The sequence below is a fragment of the Narcine bancroftii genome, chromosome 14, assembly GCF_036971445.1.
Source record: "Narcine bancroftii isolate sNarBan1 chromosome 14, sNarBan1.hap1, whole genome shotgun sequence".
In the NCBI taxonomy this organism is placed as follows: Eukaryota; Metazoa; Chordata; class Chondrichthyes; order Torpediniformes; family Narcinidae; genus Narcine; species Narcine bancroftii.
The window spans coordinates 63,215,441-63,230,284 of NC_091482.1; the positions used below are offsets into that span (position 1 = coordinate 63,215,441).

At 45.1% G+C, this 14,844-nt stretch overlaps 1 long non-coding RNA gene across 1 annotated transcript; it reads left to right on the top strand.

Moving 5' to 3' along the window:
• The first annotated feature begins 5,460 nt into the window (after positions 1-5,460).
• Positions 5,461-13,254, top strand: LOC138749465 (uncharacterized). The gene is made up of 3 exons (XR_011348668.1): positions 5,461-5,586; positions 10,102-10,246; positions 13,169-13,254. It is a non-coding gene; the product is annotated as an uncharacterized lncRNA (long non-coding RNA).
• The last annotated feature ends 1,590 nt before the right edge of the window (positions 13,255-14,844 follow it).

A 14,844-nucleotide genomic window follows, 5' to 3' on the forward strand; every position in this document is an offset into this window, starting at 1 on the left:
TTTGGTTCACAAGAGCAGGAAGTCGGGAAAATGTTAGGTTCGCCCGGATTACCTCCCAGACTCTTGTGTCATATGGCAGATGTCTCCAGGGGTCCAACTCAACTCAATCTGCAGCCTGTGGTTTTGAATTTCATTCTGGGGAATGTTTTAATCTTCTCATCCACAGAGTGGGCTTGTTACTGATTGCATCAGGCTTCACGCCACATCTCCCGTTGGTCCCGGTTGGAACGGTGTGCTGGGCCATTTGAAGCCAAATATATTGCTGCCCTACCTTGGAGCTAATTGATCTTCCTTTTCTCTGCAAACCTCCACTTTGTAAATTGTGCTCTTTATACAGCTGTACAAATGCCAGGAATAACCTATTAATCTGCTTGCAGAAGAACCCTTCTCACTGTACTTGGTACTTCAGAATCAGAATTAGAATTTATTGACATGAACATGTCACAATATTGTTCTATGGCAGCATCACTGTGCAAACATTTATTTAAACCACCTTATAAAATTAATAAAAATAGCGTGGCCTCTGTCGGTTGTGGTTGACCTTGGGTAGTAGCTGAAGTGGCCTCTCCAAGGCACAAGCTAGGGCAGAGTTGATATGGAGATCCGACTGTTGCCCCTGCAGTGTCCCCCCCATGCTAATGACAGGTCCAAAGGAACGACCGGTTTGGTGCCAACATCATCACAGGAGTTGCCGACCCGATGCTGGGTGCAGCAGTCAGATGCCTTCGGGACTCCGAGTCCGGGTTTTTCCTCGGGGTTTACTCCCAAAGCCTTTCCCGTTAGCGGGTATAGCCGCAAGGCAGTGGAGGTTTGAAGTCGGAGTTTTCCCTCATCCGTGGTTAACGAGCCCCATCTGCCTGGAGCAACTGGAATCAAGGTGCCAGTGGCCTGACTTTGCCCCTTCTCCTGGCATAAGATCTATGCCATACATGAAGGTCAAGAGTTGGACTTGGTTGTCAGAGGCTGTTTGAGGCACAGGCCCTGAAGAACATTTGTGCAACAGTGGGAGCTCGTCCCCATGACCATCCTTCGGCTACAACAACCTTAGAGCTAATAAAAATAGTACAAGGAAAAGAAAAAAATCAAAGGCAGTTCATTGTAACTTTGTCCATCAGCCAGTGAAACCTTGCTCATACCTTGAGGAAGGGCTCAGTCCCGAAACATCAGTCACCTATCTTTACCTCCTATGGACGCTGCGAGACCAGCTGAGTTCCTCCAGCATTTCTGTGTTTTGATTATATATCAGCTAAACTGGACAAGGATAGCAGATGAACTTCTCCGAAGGACATTAATGAACCAGATAACAATTCAGTAGTTTCAACGTCAACATACTAGTACCAGGTTTTAAACTCCGGATGCTATCGATTCCTACACAGATCCAGCAGGGGAACAGGCCCTTCCATCCATATTAATCCCATCTTTCACCCTCCCAACACGCTCATCGACATCCCACAGATTTTACCCCCTCACCCATGCACTCGGGGGCATCTTACCTACCCATGCATCTTTGGGAATGTGGGAGATGAGCAGGTCATCTGGTTAATTGGCTGCCGAGAATTGCACACTGTGTCAAGTGGGTGATAACATTTGAGGAGAGTCCATGGGATGGAGGCAGAATCAAATGCGATTAGAAGAGGGTGAGTGTAAATGGGAGGAGACGATGGACCAAATGGCCTGTTTCCCTGCTGTGGGGGTCCAGGGGTCCATAGAGTTAAGGTTCAGGTCTCGTTAACCGGTAGGACAGACTCAAAGGATCTGATCAGCCTTTTTATGGCCCTTTGGTGCTCTCTTCCCCTACCTTCACAATTCCATAATTCTGGGGAAGGGAAGGATAAAGCCTCATCTATCTGGACTAGCTCTCTGCATTGGAGAACACTGGGTGCCCCTCTCTTTGTCAGCACTTGTTGATGGAGTGCTATTCACTCCTGCTGTCAATGGAACAATCCAGGAGTGTTTGAACCTATCAAAACAGGTTCCCCATTATAGCAATAGTGGTGTAATTAGAAGACCATTCAAAACCCTGAGAGTTGTCAATGGGGCTTGGTGTAACGTTGTTTGATGCACAAATCCTTTTGCATCAGCCTGTTTTGCTGCAATTTACCAGTGATTCCTCAAGCATTCTGTAGAGGGATCCTCAGCCCCTTTTAGACCCACTTGTGAAGCAGACGCAAGGGTTTGTCATTCCCATTCCTATTTAAAAATCAAAACCAAAGCCGCCCATGCTGGACAGCCAAGATACTCAGTGAAGGCCAAACTCAAGTTTGAGGACCGGCAGCACATCTTCTGTCCGGAAAGCACTGCAGCATCTGGAATACATGCTGAATTCTACAACGTCAGCTCTGTCCCTCTATGATATCGATGTCCTTGCTTTCTGCTTTTCTCTCTGGGAGTGGAGGGCACTCCCAACCCCACCTGCTGGACGTGACTTTCTGCTCTGAATTTCACAACTCCTACATCCTTTCTCATCACAGTTCCACATCAAGGAAACAGACCCTGTTGCCAAAGTCCACATCAAGGAAACAGACCCTGTTGTCAAAGTTGTCCAGGCATTAGACCCATATCTTTCCTGTCCCGTCTAAATGACTTTGAAACATTACAATTGTCCCCATTTCCTCTGGCAACTCATTCCATATATCTGCCATCTTCTGAATGAAGAAAGTGCCCCTCAGGACTCTTTCAAATCTTTCCCTTCTCACTTTAAATACATGCCCTCTAGTCTTAGGGAAAAGACTGTGACTATTTACAAGGTCCTCCCCTTAGCCACCTATGCTCCGGGGCAAAACGTCTCAGCCTATCCAGCCCTTCCTTGTAACTCAAGACCCTCAGTCCTGGCAATGTTCTCATGAACCTTTCCTGCACGCTTTCCATCTTAATTTCCAACTTTTTTTCAGCTTTTTGACCAGATCTGTATCTGTTAACAGTTCTTTATTTGTTTACGAGTGTACGTTTTGAACAGTTTTTTTTTGCACTACCAGGAAAAAGAATCTCAGGATTGTGTGCGATGTCATGTATATACGCTGACGATAAATCTGAAATCTGAATCTGAACTGTACACAATTGTCTGTGGAACTTGTTGCCATAGGCGGCTGCGGAAGCGAGGTCGTTAGATGTATTTAAGGCAGAGATTGACAGGTATTTGATTATTCAGGGCATCAAGGGTGACGAGGAGAAAGTCGGGAAGTGGGGCTGAGTGGGAGGATGGATCAGCTCATTATTAGTATGGCGGAGCATACTCAGTGGGCCGAAGGGCATGCTTCTGCTCCTATATCTTGTGATCAGTCAGGGAGAAGATATTCTAATGGTTCATCTTGGAGACAGCACAGACTGCAGCCATAGCGCTGCACTTGGAAGGTGTGTCAAGCTAGTTGCGGGAGCTGAATTTTGGGGTTTCCTGTTTTCAATGGCCAGAACTCTGGGGTCAGTGATTTTGCTGTTTAACCTCCCAGTTCTAAACTCCTCACCCTGCTGAGCATCTCCAACTTTGTTCCAACTAAAGAAATAAAATGGTTCCAAAAAAATGTTTAAAAAACAGTTTTAAATATATGTACTGTGTTTAACTCCCACAGAGCCCAGAGCAGCTCTGGCAAAGTCAAAACACAATGTTGGAGAAACTCAGCTGGTCAAACAGTGTCCTTTATACATTTTAAAATTTAGACTTACAGCACGGTTACAGGTCATTTCAGCCCACAATCCCGTGCTGTCCAATTACACCCAATTGACTTACAACCCCCGTACGTTTCAATCAGTGGGAGGAAACTGGAAACCCATGCAGACACGGGGAGAGCGTACAAATTCCTTACAGACAGCATGGGATTCGAATCCAGGTCCTGATCACTGGTGCTGTAACTGCGTTGCACTAACCGCTATGCCAACCATGGCATCCTTATATAGCAACGATAAAGATACATAACGAATGTTTCAGGCTTGAGCTCTTCATCAAGGTATGAAGAAGTGACGGGGCATTTTTTTTCATATCTTGAAAAAGGGCTCAAGCCCGAAACATAGGTTTAACGTCGCTACATCAAGTACACCTTTTCACCTGCTGAGTTTCTCCAGCGTTGTGTTTTCACTTCAACCACGGTGTCTGGAGCCTTTTGTGTTTTACTTCTCTCCTGGCAAAGACAGGTCCTGGATTCTAATGCCCCATTGATGCTGCAGACGCTGATTGGTTCACCACTAATTAGCTTACTCTCTCCCACATAAGGATACATTGCGCAACGGGATTGCGTGGTGGTAAGGAGGGGAGGAGGCTGTGGTTGGGGAAGGGGTTGTTGTTGGTGAACACAATCGGAGAGGAAGCTGCAATTACTTGTAGTTGGGCCCATTCACTCCATTCCCATTGATTACTGCCAAGAGAGGCTTTGGAGAATGTCCAATCTCTTTTATCAAACACTAGACTTAATTGTTTGTTGGAATGCTTTCTTTTTGAACTGTTAACCCAAATACATGAAAGCAGTCTTATAAGTTTCAAATTATGCACCCTTTGTTTTTTTTAATTATATTCATTCTGCACAGGGAATCATTTCATCCCATTATTTGATTTCCCTGCCACAAGGGAAAGTGAATCTTTCAAGTAGGCAGGAATAAAGTGACTGATTTATTGGAGCTATTTAGTCCAGGCATAAAGATCAGGGGCAGGACAAAGACTTTGTACCCTGAGTGGTGCTGCCTTCAAAGGGTTCTTTTCTGTTGTGTGTTATTTTTGTTTCCCTGCTGTCTGGGACAGCTGAGTTTCCCAAGCTAAAGCTTATGCTGCAAGAGCTCTTTTTAGGCTCATCTCAAGCCCATCTCTTGAAAGTCAATGCAATAAAAGACGGAATGTATTTTTACAGCCTCGCAGTGTCCCAAAGTGTTGGCAGACACTCGGAGTTGCTGAACAGTGGTCGCAGGGAGGGTGTGTGCTTGTTGATCCCAGTAACACCAAGGTGCTGCTCACCAGGTCTGATGCTGAATAAATATTGGCCAGGGCCCATCGCTCTTCTTTAAATACTCCCATGGGCTCTTTCACCTTCACCACCAATAGACAGCATCTCTGACTGTGTTCTTGACTGGACTTTTGGCCTCAATTTTTTAGTTCAAGTCTCTGGAGTGAGACTGGAAACCATGCCCCCTGGCCTTACCAAGCCAACTCTTAAAAGCAGAGCAAGCTCAGCTTCTGAGTTCATCCAAACTCTTGGTCAGGAGTAAAACATCAGGGTCTGCAGACACCATGATTGAAGTAAAAACATGGCACTGGAGAAACTCAGCAGGTCAGAGCATGTACTTTATACTGTAGAGCAAAGATAAAGATACAGAACCATCAAGGTATGAGGTTTAGCACCACACTGTTGGGGGGGGGGGGGTGGAGGGGGGTGGGATATCTCATTTCTCTCCTCTTTCCCGTTTTCACTCCACCCTGCCTTCTGCAGATTGTAAGGGATTCATGATGGTGTATTTTTATTTAACAAGCCAGTCGCAAGGAAAGATAGTGAGCTGGCATAAGGAAGTTAACATGGATCCTGCAACCTTCTCACCACACGGCAAGGAAAAGCACACCGAGCAGGAAGTTGACAAACAAGTTCCTGATGTCTTCCCTCATTGCAGTTGGTAAGTGCCCGTGTAAGGATCGCCAGGCTGCATCACAGGAGAGCTCCCACAGTGGCCCCGTAATGCTGCTTCCAATTTACACAACCCAGTTTGTATTCTAGCAAGGGATTATTTTAGTTTTCCATAATGCAATTCTGTTGTCAAATAATTAATCTTAGTCCCACAGAGGATGTCAAATGCAAGTCAAGACAGCCGCTAATTTTTCACCGGGTGACTCTGTGACAATCTGCCAGACTGTAGCTCTGTTCAAATAAGTAATCGTGTGACAATTTACTTCTGCATGTTTAAGGAGGGAGTTTCACAGCCAGTCAAATTTGCTTCAAGATAATTAGATATCTCTGCAACTGATCCCAGTTCCATTGGCAACAATCCTCAATCCTTTTTTCTTGCTACCACTTGTTTACTAGAATAAGAGGGCAGAGGTTTAAGGTGTGGGGGGGGGGGAGATTTAAGAGGGACCTGAGGGGCAATGTTTCCTCTCAGAGGGTGGTCCATATCTGGAATGAGCTGCCAGAGGAAACTGTGGAAGTGGGTACAATTTCGACATTCAAGACACTTGGATTGGAAGGATATGGACCAAATGCAAACAAATAGGACCAGGCCAGGATGCCAACTGGGTTGGCATGGGCAAGATGGGTTGAAATCCCGGTTCTCTGATGTGTGACTCTATGACTCCTTTCTCTGTTGCTTTGCTCTTCTACCCTATAATTCAGTTCTCCAGCGTCGCACCATATAACTAGTTATGTGCCATTTTAAAACCAGTGTCCCTTCTCTCCTGCCCTCTCTCTCCCCGACCTCTTACCCTCTGCAGCCAAAGCATAACTTTAGGGAACTGTACTTCAAGATCTTCCAGATCTCCACACTCCGCTGAACACCTGCCAATCTAATCCTGTCTCTGCTATTCCCATCTCCTCCAAGCCAATTTTTTAACTTTTTTCTCTGGTTCCACCTCCTTTTGCTCTGCACCACCACTGCATCTGTCATTTACCTTCACCTATCATCCACTCCAACTGGCCGGTCCTTTGAAAATGTTGTGTCGTCTGCACCAAGGGAGAATTGGAGGGGTCGCTTTCTCTCTCTTCCTCGGCCAGTCTTTCTGCATCATGGGCACACCGTCCTCAGATACAAGGCCAAATGGAGGCCCTACCTTCCATCTCCTGTGGTTACTGAGGGGCCAATGTGGAACACCCCAGACTCTGCCACAGGTTGGACCCAACTGGTAGCTAGTGAGTAGTTGGTCTGAGAGTGATCAGCACCATTGTTTTTTACACTAGGCTTCCTTTTGCCCTTGACCTCAAGCTTTTCAATATCGTTCCAAGTGCCCCCTGTCTACTTTGAATGACCATGGGCCAAGGATTGAGAATACTCTTAGAGTCAGACAGTGTGGAAGCAGGCCCTTTTGGTCTAACTTGCCCATGCTAACTAAAATGTCCCACCCGCACTAGTCCCATCAGCCTGCGTTTGACCCACTAAACCCATCCTATCCATGTATCCTTTTCTTAAACATTACAACTCTTTTGACTGCCCATTCCATACACCTACCATCCTCTGTGGAATAAATGTTATCCCTCGGGTTTCTGTTAATCTCTTCCCCCCACCTCACCTCTGTCCTCTGGTTACCGATTCCTGCTATCCTGGACAAAAAGTCTGTGAACTCACCCTCACATGATTTTGTACACCTCTATCGATCATCCTCCAGCACTCCAAGGAATAAAGCTCCAGCCTGCTCAACCTCTCCTTATAGCTCAGGCCCCTGAACCCTAGTGATACACCTGGAACTTTTCTCTCCACCTTCTCCTGCTTGACCATATCGTTCCTGTAGCATGGTGACCAAAACATAACACAATGCCCCACTGGTGCCTCACCAATGTCTTCTGACCTCCCAACCTCTGCACACAATACTCGGACTTGTTTTTGTTCATACCCTGAAGAAAGGCTCAAGCTTGAAATGTTGGTTATATTATCCTTACTTCCTACGGACACTGCATTACCTGGTGAGTTTCTCTAGCACTTCTGTGTATGAAACACTGACTTGTTCATTGTTCTTGTTCATCTCCTCTGTCCACCAGACAATCCAATTTTCTGACAGAGCTCAGAAGAGCATCTGTTTCAGAAATCTTGTACGGGGCAAGAAAACTTCTCATTGGAACCGGCAGAGTGCATTTAGGGCCTCGCTCGTAGGAGATGATATTCTCAAAGAGGATACTGACATTGGTTTATGTATCCTTCCAGTGGAATTTGTAGGATTTTTGCCGAGTCACATCAGAGATATCTCTCAAGTGCTTTGAGTTGCCTGCCATGGATAGTCTACGCCTACTAAGCATTTGGGAGGGCAGAGTTCACTACTTCCTGGTAGACCAATAGCTCCATGCTGAGGCTGGGATCCCTACCACCCTTACTTTGCAGTGAAAGCATTAGTCTATCCTTTGGGTCAAATTGTTTGCAGTAACCTTCTATAAACGTTACAGATACTGTAATAAATAAGCAGATGATTCATTTGAACCATTTACATTCAGCTCTTCAACAATGTAGTCCCATGGGATTGTTTAAGTCACTCTGAGAAGGAAGGTAGGGCCTCCATTTGGCCTTGTATCTGAGGACGGTGTGCCCAGTAATGCCATACTCCCTCAGTCCTGAATTGCAATGTCAGCCGAGACTATATGCTCCATTATCTGCCGAGGGACTTGCGTCTAAAACCTTTGGGACATTATATGAGAGCCAAAGATCCTGAATTGAAAACACAAACGGCTGGAAATGTTTAGAATCTGGCCTGACTTGACTTACATTTTACTGGCAACAACACATTCATTTGGAATATTTCATGCACTTGCTTTGACTGCGATGGGCCAACTCAGCACCCCACAATGATTGACCGCATCCCTTGGGTCAGCACGAACACTGAGCCACCAATGGGAAGCTCTTAATCCTGTGATAATGACAGCAAATGAGTCAGAAAATTCTGTATTCCACATTCCTCTTTCAAACTCCTGATGCTCTACTGGTTAGAGTCCTCCTCCCAACCTCTCAGAAGTCTTGTGAGGCCCTCACAAGGTGAATATCTGGTCAAAACCAATTGCAAAGCCTTTGCACTAAAAAGATTGGAGCTCCAGCAAGCGTTAAAGCAAAGCAGAGCAGCCAATAAATAAATGATGAAGTGTATGCATTTGTTTCAATCAGTTATGCCAAAAAATCAATGGAAGCTGAGACCGATTTTATAGCCTTTTATGAAGAGAATTGTTGATTATTGTGTTGGCCCATTGACTGAACTTTGCTCAGATTGTTGTAGATGTACATTCTTTGTAATCCATGATAGGTGGAGACAGATGTCTGGCGACTGTCTGCCACGGTCATTGCTGGAGATGAAAATGAAGGACATTTATCATCCACAAAGCTTCCTGGGAGTTATTGCTGAGCTGAGGTGGTCATCTCCTCTTGCTGTCAAGGCTAAAAGCTCTGGCTCAAGCCTTTACCTGAGAACTAGTTTAAAACTCCCACTGCCAGTCACAAGCTGTCAGAGGTGCACCTTTCAGAAGGGATGTTAAACCTAGGACCTGTTGGGTATATTCTTTGGGTGTTAGTGACCCCACAGCGCCATTTCAAGGATGGTTTGCTCCAGGTAAAATTTATTTCTCAATCTGGCCTTTCAAAAATCTAGCCTTTATTGGTTGCTATTGAAAACAAGGTCATAGAGTGAATTGCCCAGCCGGGAAACAGATCCTTCGGCCCATCAACTTGGGTGCATCCTTCAAGCATCTTTTAAAGTGATCCTATGCTGGCCCTCATTTGTTCCCTCATATTCCCAGATTGCACCCCTCACTCAGGCATTGGAAGCAATTCACAGCAGCCAATTAACCCACAGCTTTGGGAAACAGGAGCATCGGTGTGGGGGCGGGGGGGGGGGGGGGGGGGGGAGAGGGAAAGCCAAGTGTTCACAGGGAGAATGTGAGAACTCTCACAGACAGCCCCAAGGTTGGGACTGAATGTAGGTCTCAGGAGATGTCAGGCAGCAGCTTTTAGAGCCACAACAGAGATAACAGTTCAATAAAAGCACTTCATTGTCTGCAGATTGCTTTGGAATGTCTTGAAAGACTCTACGTAAATATGACATTCTTTCAGACCATCTTGTGACAACAATAAATACTGCCTTGTCACCATCATAAATAACAGAGAACAAATAAGAAAGTGCATTTGAGGAAATCAGTGATCCGGACTCTGCAGTTTCATGATAGGTCAGGAATCTGAAACATTAACTGTTTCTCTCCCTACAGTTGCTGCCTGACCTGCCGAGTGTTTGAAACATTTTTCTCTTTATTTTGGATCTCCAACATCTTCAGTATTTGGCTTCTACCTTAAGTAAATCACTAGATTAGTCTCTGTCACTGTCATCATCAACAATGATGTGTGGTCAGTTGCTGACAGCATTGCCATGCACTGCAGCACCTTTAATTTGTGCAAAGTGAAGGCATCTAGCATGGTGTCAGGCAAGACTGAAACCACTAACCTTTTGCATTTCAGATTCCACAGGTGGCTTGTGATGTCTTCTGAGTTCCACGGCCATTTCCAGAGCCAATTAGAACCAAGAAAGGGTCAGCAAGGGAACCAAGTGATTACTTGAAGCTATGTCTACTGGAACTAGGGGACATGGTTGAGGGTGCATAAGGTAAAGGTTCCATTATTGACACGTAGCTTTAACTTTGTCTACTGTAAGGCAGACAGAGAGTCACCACTTTGCCCAGCACCCCTCACAGAAACCTACAGCACCTGGTCTACTAGAACTAGGGAACTCTGTGGTGGCACGGTTAGTGTAGCGATCAGAGCAACGCTGTTACAGCGCCAGCAACGCAGATTCGAATCCAGTCCCGTCTGTAAGGAGTTTATACGTTGTCCCCAAGTCTGCATGGATTTCCTCCGACCCGTCAAAATGTACCAGGGTTGTCCATTAAATGGGCAGCACGGGCTCATGGGTCAAAGGGGCCTGTTATTGTGATGCATGTCTAAGTTTTAAGAAATTGAAGACATCGCCTCAAAGTTCTGAGGAGTAGATTTAGGAAATGCGGAGGAAGTGCTTTCGTAGAGATTAGTGAATGTGGAATTCTCCATCCGAGGAAGAGGCTGCCATTTAATATGTATTGAAGTTACAGTTAAATAGATTTTTGCACATTTGGGGAACTAAGGGTTATGGGCAAAAGACAGGGAGGTGGAGCTGAGTTCACAGTCAGATGAGTCATGATCTTTCAGAAGCGGAGAAGGTTTGACAGGCCAGACACTGGTCCTGCTCCTATGTCCCTGCTTTCCTCAGTTTTGCAGGGTGGCATTATGGGGTTGGATGGAGGGAGAGGATGGGCAAGGATTTGAGATGGTCAGGGGTTGCAGTGATGTGTTACTCTGCATGTCCTTAGTGGACATTATCTGCTTTGGCTTAGCTGAGTTACTGCCCAAATCCTCGGCTGCCTGGTTTCCAGGAGTCATAGCTGATGTCAGGGGTATTGATTGGATTCTATTGTCATGTGCCTCGAAATACAGTGAAAACTCTTGTTTAGTGTGCTATCCAGGCACCCCAACCAATGCTTAAGTACAACATTTGGAGAAAGCAAAACAGAAGTGTGGAATGTGGTGTTATAGAGATAAGGTTCAGTTAAAGCATCTTTTTACTGAGGTCCACATTAGAGTCTAATAACAAAGGAGAAGAAACTGTCCTTGACTCTCATGGCATGTGTTTTCAAACTACCTGAGGGAGCGAAGAGTATATGACGGGTGAGTGGGCTCCTTTGTTGAGGCAGCGGGAGGTGAAGTTGCAGTCGATGCAGGGGAGGTTGGCCTGTGCAATGGTGTGAGCTGCGTCCAACACTCGCTGCAGTTTCCTGTGGATTTGGACGGAAGTGCCCCATCCGACACAGCGATGAATCCAGACAGGATACTTTCCACGGCGCATCTGTTTCACTCCAGCTGCACTTGCACATACTGGCATTAGATGAATCCTTACCTGCCTTCCTACTTGGAATATAAGTGGCGCGGTTAGTGTAGCAGTTAGTGCAATGCTGTAACAGTGCCAGGGGCTGGGACCGGGGTTTGAATCCCGCGCTGTCTGTAAGTAATTCGTACATTCTCCTTGTGTCTGTGTGGGTTTCCTCCAGGGGCTCCAGTTTGAAACTTTCAGGGGGTTGTAGGTCAATTGGGCAGCATGGGCTCGTGGGTTGAAAGGGCTTGTATGTCTACATTTTTTTAAATTAAGAATCAGGTCATTCAGCCCCACCACTTCATGTGGGAACTAATACTGTACTCCAACTGGGCCTTCTCCATGTAAACCGATCATTACAAAATCTCTCTGGCCTCTTCCTTGGTCCTTAAATAGATCTAAACCCTTCAGTTTGATGGTCCCTGTGCAAGTGGGTTCCACATTCTCACCTCTCCCTGAGTCAAAGAGCTTCTTTCAAAACCCTGATTAGATTTCCTGGTGACTTTCTTATATTGACGTTCACTAGTTGTGCTCTATCTCCAAAATAGAGACATCTTTTTCCAGCAGCTATCAGGCTTTTGAACCGCCCCACTCCAAATGACAAAAGGATTGTCTGCACTGTTACCACTTTTTTTTCCTGCACTATGGTAACTGTGAATATTTATAAACTGCATATATTTTGTATTTATTATCTATTTTTAATTTGATGTATAGATGTAGTTTTTAATGAAATACCTGTTCGACTGCAGCAAGTAAAGACTTTGTGGCTCATTATCATAATTATCTCTCTGTGATCATTCTATCTCCACTTTTTATCCTTCTTCTCTAAACGAGAGAACCAACCTAATCTGTTCATTTGAGAGCCAGGTTCATTCTGTCTTTCAATACTATAAAACCCTCATTATCCGGAATTCAAGCAACTGGCAAAAATAAAATTGAGGAAAATAAATAAGAACAAAATAATAGGTAAAAAAAAACTTAAGTTTAAAATTGTAAATGTAAATGTTCTCTGAAGTTACACAAAAACCTTTGGTGAAGATGGGAGCAAATATTCAGCCAGCAGAGGGCCTTGGTCGGGCTTTGCTCATAGCAGCTGTTTGAATAAAGTTGTGTTTGAATTAAATGGCAATGCCCAGGGTGAAGAGCTGGTTGATGCCGCTCGCCGTTGGGTCGACTCTCTTAAAGTGTCTCCTTATCCCTGCGTAATAAGAGTCACCCTGGTCAGAGGCTTCATCTGTAAACTTGGGAGAGGTGGGGTGTTAATTATCTATAATGTTATTGTTCATCTTTCGGGCGGCCCCGTGGAGGGGGAGGAACCTGCAGATGCAGCGACGGTTAAATGTTTTCAAAGAATATGACTGAAAATAAAGTAAAATGCTTTAAGTTTTATATATTCATGCAAGTGAAGTTTGTTCCGTGTAAGTACAGAATAGTATTTTTGTCTTTTAAACAGTGTATTCTTAATGCCGGTGTATTAGTTAGGCCTTGTCAGAGAAGTCAGAGAAAATACACTTATCCGGCATCTACCAAGCCCCCTACGTGCCGGATACTGGGGGTTTGACTGTATTAGTGGGCAGCCCAGAGAGATAAGTCAGAGTAAAGTTGCAACACATTTTGTCATAACAGGAGGTCACCTTCAGGATGCCTTTGAAAATCAAGGTCGGCAACAACAGCTATTGAGGATGTCCAAGAGATTAGAATCCTGGGAGTGCAAGGAGATTTGTCCGATTAGGAGAAGGACAGAAGGAAGAAGACAAAGGGTAGGCCTTTGACCTGCATGGGCATTTAGTCAGTTCAATAGAGAAACACAGCAGCTACTGATACTGAAATTCTGAGCAAAGAGTTGCTGGGAGAATGTAGCAGGTCAGACAGCGTCCATGGACACTGGTAAAGGTTTCATTACTGTCACAAAATACGACATTTAAAATGTAGCCTACATGAAATCCTTTAATTTTGTCTGGGAAGATGGAATTGCCATTTTGTCCAGCACCACACACAGAAATGAGGCCCCAGCGAGGAATGAACTCGCGACTCCTGGTTTACAAGACCACTGAGCTATCCTACTGAGTTCATCTAGCAATTCTTTGTCTGTGAGAGTAATATCAAGATTAATCTGATCTTGGCCTCAGATCTCCTGTTCCCCTGTACCTGGACTCATTAATGCAAAAATCTGTCCACTAAAGACATTCAAAAAGGAAAATGTCTACAGGTGAATGTGGGTCCCCTACAGTGCCCAGGCTCTTGAACTCCCCCTCCCCACCACCACCACCACCACCATCCCTAACCACAAACTACCCTGGAACCAGCAAAACATCCCCTGAACCTCTGATGCTTGAGAGCAAACAATCCAATTTACCCAATCCCCTCTCTGGCTAGCTAATACTCTCTAATCCACACAACATCCTGATGAACCACTTCAGCACCCTCCACATCCTTCCTGTAAATGTGGCAACCAGACTGCACACTAGGCTCCAAATTCCCGTGTGCTCTAACCTATTGACCAATTTCCTGTGTGGGACCATATCAAAGGGCTTCTGAAAGTCAAAATTCACCACATCCATTGGTTTCCCTTTATCCATTCTATTAGTCATAAGCTCATAAAAAAGTCCAATAGATCAGTCAAACATGAAGTTCCCTTCATGACGGGCAAAGAGAGAGGAAAATGTCTTCACCCATGGGTCAGTGAGTCTTTGGATTTTTTAAAACTCTGGAGAGCTATGAAGGTTCAATCAATGAATATATGGAAGCCAGAATTAATGCATTTTCAGATATTAGTGAAATGGGGATAGTAAAGAGAAAGGGTGTAATGGCAAAAGAACAATTGTCATATTGATTATGAAGAGCATATACGAAGCATACTAGGCCCACAAGATCACAAGACCATAAGAAATAGGAGCAGAAGCAGGCCATTTGATCCATCAGGTGTTACATTTGGATATACTCAGTTGATTTAGCACGCATCTCTCAAGGGTAGAACATCCTACAAGCACAACCTCTGAGGGAAGAAATACCTCCGCGTCTCATCTCCTTGCCCTGAGATGATGACCTCCTCCCCTCCCACTCCCCACACCCGAGTTCAAGATAACTACAACCTGATGAAACATCTTCACACTATCTACCCTGAGAAAGGGAGAGGCAAAGCCCAGAGACCCGAAGAAGGGCACAGTGAAATTATAGAATCATATCAATGCTATCAAACAGAGGAAGGCCATTTGGCCCATTGAGTTAGTTCACCAATCCCATTCCCTCACCCTTTTCCCATAATATTGCAAATGATTTGCTCTCAAATTGACCACAAAGCT